This window comes from Hypanus sabinus, chromosome 12 (assembly GCF_030144855.1).
Source record: "Hypanus sabinus isolate sHypSab1 chromosome 12, sHypSab1.hap1, whole genome shotgun sequence".
Lineage (NCBI taxonomy): Eukaryota > Metazoa > Chordata > Chondrichthyes > Myliobatiformes > Dasyatidae > Hypanus > Hypanus sabinus.
This window is the reverse complement of record NC_082717.1, coordinates 78473641-78480148: the sequence shown is the minus strand read 5'-3', so window position 1 is coordinate 78480148 and position 6508 is coordinate 78473641.

The following is a 6508-nucleotide window of genomic DNA, read 5'->3' as shown; positions in this document are numbered from 1 at the left end:
ATTCCTAATTAGTTTAGGCATTGGTGGCCAATATTTTCACCCAGGAAAGTAATTTATTTTAGAAAACATCACATTTGACCATAAGATATTAGAGCAGAATTAGTCCATTCGACCCGTCAAGTCTGCTCCATCACTTCATCAGCTGATCCATTTCCCTCTCAACCTCATTCTCCTGCTTTCTCCCCTGACTTTCACACCCCGATTTATCAAGATCTATCAAACTCCACATTAAATACACTCAATTACCTGGCCTCCACAGCTGTCCATGGTATCAAATTCCCCAGAACCAGCACCCTCTGGCTAAAGAAATTCCTCCTCGTCTCTGTTCTAAGTGGGCATCCCTCTATTCTGAGGCTGTGCCCTCTGGTCTTAGACTCCCCCACTATAGGAAACATCTTCTCCACATGCACTCCCATCTAGGCCTTTCAACATTTGATAGGTTTCAATGAGATTAACCCCACCCCACCCCCCCCCCCACCCAACCAATTTTTCTAAATTCCAGTGAGTGCAGGCCCAGAGTCATCAAACGCTCATCTGTTAAGCCTTTCAATCCAAGAATCGTTTTCATGAACCTCCTTTGAACTCTCTCCAATGTCAACACTTAGAAAAGGGGCCCAAAACTGCTCACCATACTGCAAGTGAGGCCTCATGGTGCCTTATAAAGCCTTAACAATACATCCTTGTTTTTAAATTCTACTCCTCTCAAAATGAATGCTAACATTGTATTTGCCTTCCTCAACCTACTCAACCTACAAGTTAACTTTTGGGGAATCCTGCATGAGGAATTTTCTCCCCATTCAGAAAATAGTCTACAACTCTCGCTTTTATTTCTTCTACCAAAATACATGACCGTACATTTCCTGACTTTGTATTCCATCTGCCACTTCTTTGCCCATTCTCCTAACATGGTATATCCAATTCTTTCTGCAGCCTCCCAGCTTTCCCCCACCCATCTTCGTATCATCCACAAACTTGATCACAAAGTCATCAGTTGCATCATACAAACCGTTGACTTGCAACAGAAAAAGAAGCAATCTCAAAACCAACCCCCACAGAACCACCAGTATCCAACGAGAAAAGGCTCCCTTCATTCCCTCTCTTTGCTTTTGCCAATCAGCCAATGCTCTGTCCAGGCTAGAATCTTTCCTGTAATACCATGGGTTCCTGTTCTGCTAAACAGCCTCACATGTGGCACCTTGTCAAAGAATTTTTGAAAATCCAAGTACACAACATCTGCTTCTCCTTTCTCTATCCTGCTTTCTATTTCCTCAAAGAATTCCAACACATTTACAAGGCAAGATATTTCCTTTAGGAAACCATGCTGACTTTGGCCTGTTTTATCATATGCCTCCAAAGTACCCCAAAACCTCATCTTGAACCAGCCACTGAGGTCAGGCTAACTGGCCTATAATTTCCTTTCTTCTGCCTCTCTTCCTTCTTAAGGAGCGGAGTGGTATTTGCAATCTTCCAAGTCTTCCAGTCCATTCCAGAATCTAGTTATTTTTGAAACATTATTACTAAAGTATCCACAATCTCTTCAGCTACCTCTTTCAGAACCCTCAGGTACAGTCCATCTGGTCCAGGTGACTTGTCTATCTTCAGACTTTCTGCTTCCCAAGCACTTTCATCCTAGTAATAGCAACTGCACTCATTTCTGCCCCGACACACTCAAACACCTGGCGTACTGCTAGTATTTTTCCACAGTGAAGACTGATGCAAACTACTTATTCAATTCATCCACTATCTCCTTGTCCACCATTACTATCTCTCCAGTTTCATTTTCCAGCAGTCTGATACCTTTTCTTGCCTCTCTTTTACTCTTTATACATCTAAAAAAATAATTTTTGGTATTCTCTTTGATGTTATTGGCTAGCTTTTCATATTTCATCTTCTCACTCCTTATGACATTTGTAGTTGCCCTTGTTGGTTTTAAAAGCTTCCCAATCTGTTTCCTTTCCATTAATTTTTGCTCTATTATATGCCCTTTCTTTTGCTTTTATGTTGGCTTTGACTGCCCTTGTCAGCCACAGTTGCATCATCCTGCCTTTAGAATACTTCTTATTCCAGATATATCTATCTTACACCTTCCAAATTGCTCCCAGAAACTCCAGCCATTGCTGCTCTGTCATCTCCTTCCAATCAACTTCGGCTAGCTCCTCTCCCTCATGTCTCTGTAATTCCCTTTACTCCACTATAATACTGATACATATGACTTTAACTATATCATACATTATATTTTTGTATGAAAGTAATATATAGTAATAAAGATAAATGTAGAACAGACCTTGTAACGGTGTGTTTTTATCACCTCAAACAAATGCACTCAAATGACTTGTTAAAGCTTAATGACGTAAGATTCCTTTGCTGAGCTTATTAGACTCTATCAAAACTAAATGCAGCACAAGTGATCAGGTTATCCATTCAGTGGCACTGAAAGCAGGAATAAACCACTGAACTTCACAAGCCGATTTGCCAGTCACTTAGATAATCAGTGAGATGCACCTTGAACTTCAGCTTTTCCCGTGGTACAGCGGTAATGCCGTTTTAAATCATAGTTCCAAACAGGGCATTCTCAGTTTCCCATTGTATTCAATATTAGACCCTCTTTGATGCACACTGAAATCATATTTCTTTCTCAAGATTCAAAATAGCATTGTCTAACTGTAAAACTCAACTGCTTCTGAAGATCAATTAAATATAGTTACACTAAATTATTGAATTCCATGAGAAAACACTAGGGAGAATATAGGTTATATATTGCTCAAAAAATACACTGGGATCACAATGCACAAATAATCTGCACTAACAAACCCAGGACCCACATAAAATCTGGAACCAATAAAACTTGAGCATACCCATGTAAGCTAAGAATTATTCAACGTTATCTCAGCAGTCTGCAAAAGATATGAACTACACCAGTCCCAAGATACAAACTGTCAAGAAATGAGCAAGACTACATAAATTATTCCCTTCGTTTTGACCATGCCCCCACTCATAAGACTAGTTACCATAATAAGCGCACAACACAAAATACAAAGCAGATACGAGGCTTCTATAACAGGCATGTACCTTAAATGACATCTCCTTAATAAGGTGATATGGTTGTGACCTTTTGAAATCTCTAGCGTTGCTCTCAATATGTTCTATTAAGAAAACTTCTCCTGCTAAGACCACTCTAGAATCACAACTGATAAATGAATTATCAGTCCTAAAGGGATCAAAACTAGGATTTCCTTTCCCTTACCTGTATCCTGAGCTTTGTTTATCTCAGGCACCTAAAGACTGCCTTGCCTCATCTGAGTATTCTTACACTATGCTCTCTTGGCACTTGCAGCATAGTTGTTGGAAGGTTTCTTGTCTATGTTTCTCTGAGGCCTTTCATTTCTTTTTTCCAACTTGCTTCATCACTCAGCTTTTAATTTTACTCACTCATCCATACTACAGTATTGATGCTGATTCTGAACAAATGAAACTCCAGTCAACGTGCACACACACTAACACCAGCTCAGATTAAGTGAAGCCCGAGCCAGCAGAATAGCTCCTATTTGCCTCCAAGCTTGTGCTACTGCATCATTAGTTCAAGCCCTGGTCCACCCCCTTTCTCCATGCATGCAGGGTCTTGACCCAAAATGGAGAAAATTGCTTTTCCTATACAGATGCTGCTCAACTCACTGAGTTCCTCCAGAAGTCTGCCTTTTGCCACACACCAGTCTTCGAGTTGCACTGAAATTCAATTGAGTTCAATTCTCTGACATTACTTACCCATGCACACAGTTCAGGTAGTAATAGGGAGAGTACCATCTTTTCTCAGTCTTGCGTCTTAAGCTGGACTCCAGCTGTTTTTATTCCACAGAAATCCCTCCTCGGTAGGAACGAGTTTTCACAGAGGTCTCCGGATTGATCCTGAGTCCCTAGGTTCTGCTCTGGTCCTGAATACAGACCTTCTCCCTGGAAATGGACAGATGCCACAGCTATTTGTGAACACCCACTTGTGGAGAATGCTGCTTATCTCACTAACAACTCTGTCCCTTTGCATCAAAATCACCAACTTGAACTTGATATGGTCAGTTTCTTGTTCTCCCTGTAATTTCTCCTCTCGTTCACACAGTTTAAGTTTTTCTACCTGTTTGACAACTGTTGGGGCTGAGGCTCCTCCAATGCCAGCTTTTGCATCCCCAAATTCGCCTCACTTGTGAATTCAGAGGACTTTCTGGTCCCTTACCTCTCGTGGTTCCAGGACCTCTCTCTCAACACAAGTCTCTAGTGCCATATCCAAAAATCTTGGCACCTGTTTACTGTTAATTTGTCCAGTCAACTGCAAAGAGCTCAAAGTAATTCTACAAACAGTTCTATACAGAAAGAAACACACGTAAAATGTACAATCTTACTGTAAATATCACTGGCATGAACTGGTGACAGCATTGTACTGCTTGTATGGCATCTTTAATACAGCAAAGATTTTCTAATATGCTTCATATTTAATGAAACATCTGAGCCATGTAAAGCTGTACTGCATAGAGAGATGAAAGGTAATTTTCAGGAGTGCCTTTTGGGGTAGAGATTAGAAAGGAAATAATCAAGGTTAGGATAGTTATAGTTGCAGGCTTGTATCTAATGATGCAGTGATTGGTAGTGAATTTTGGAAAGATTCACTAATATAGGGGCTTGAAGGGTCCACCTAGATAATGAAGGGAAAACTGGGATGGAAGTAGTTTTCAAGGACTAAAATCATGGACTTTTATTCAAGGGCAATGTAGCAGAGATGGACATGGAAATAGTTATAAGAAATACTGTTAACAATATCAATTAGGGGCCAAGAAATGTTAGCAGTTTTGTGGGAATCTGGTTAGGCAATTGACAGGGCAGTCAGAACCAAATGATTGTTTAAATCCTAATGCTTGTACTGCATGGGGTGGGGGAGGGGAGGGGGTGAAACTGGAGTGGCACCGAGCTGGGGATAAGAGTGCCAGAACAAGTACTGGATAAGTTGTGGAGACAGATGTTGTTAAGACCCCAGCCAAACTCAGGTACAAAAGGTTCAGTATGGTGTGACTAATGTCCTGCCTGAGATGTGTATATTTCAATGCAAGAAGTATTGTAGGAAAGACAGATGAGCTCAAGGCATGGATCAACACATGGAATTATGACATTGTAGCCATTAGAGAGATAGTTGCAGGAATGTCAGCTCAATGTTCTGAGGTTCTGTTTTAGTTGTGATAGTGTGAAAGTTATTAAAGGTGAGAGGAGGCATTACTCGTCAGGGAAAATGTCATGGCAGTGCTCGGTCAAGACAGTCTGGAGAGCTTATCTAGTGAGGCTTTATGGGTAGAACTAAGGAATAAGAAATGGGATTAAATTATAGACCACCCAACCGTCCACAGGATTTAGAGGAGCAGATTTGTAGAGAGATTGCAGGCTGTTACAAGAGGCAAAAGGTTTTGTTAGTAGGTGATAGTAACTTTCCACATATTTACTGGGATTCCCATGCTGTAAGAGCTGGATGGGAAGGTTTGTCAAATGTGTTCAAGAAAGTTACCTTAATCAGTACATGGAAAGTCCCAACTAAAGAGAGTGACAGAAGTTTGTGTAGAGGAACACTTTGCATTGAGTGATCATAATGCCATTAGTTTCAAGGTAATTATGGAAATGGATAGGTCTGCTGGTCCTCAGGTTGAGATTCTAAATTGGAGGTAGACCTATTTTGATGGTGTCATACAGGAGCTGGCAAGTGTGGATTGGGACAAGCTGTTTTCTAGCAAAGATGTACTTGATAAGCAGGGGGCTTTAAAAAGTGAATTTTTGAGAGCAGAGTTTGTATGTACCTGTCAGATAACAGGTTTAGGGAACCTTGGTTTTTGAGAGATATTGAGGCCCTGGTTATGGAGAAAAAGTAAGGTGCATAGCAAACATATGCAAGTGGAACAAATGAGGTACTTGGGGCATATAAGAAATGCAAGAGGACCCTTAAGAAGGAAATCAGGAGGGCTAAGAGGGATTACTGTCACGGGCAAAATTAAGGAGAATCCTAAAGCCTTCTACAGATATATTAAGGGCAAAAGGACTGCAAGGGACAAAATAGTTCCACTTGAAGATCAGTCTAGTCATTTATGTATGGAGCTGAAAGAGATCTAAAGAAGATCTTTACTTACTCAGGAGAAGGACATGGAATCTATAGAACTGAGGAAAAACAGCAGTGAGATCATGGACCATATATGGATTATAGAGTAGGAGGTGTTTGCTGTCTAGAGGCGGGTTAGAGTGGACAAATCTCCAGTGCCTAACGAGGTATTGCCTCGGCCTTGTGGGAGGTTAGCGCAGAAATTGCAGGGGCTCTAACAGAGATATTTAAAACAACTTTAGTCACCAGTGAAGTGCCATATAATTAGTAGATTAGCTAAAGTTGTTCCATTGTTTAGGAAAGAATCTACGAATAAACTGGGAAATTATAGGCCAGTGAGCCTGACATCAGTGGTGAGAAAGTTATTGGAAGGTATCCCAAGACTGGTTA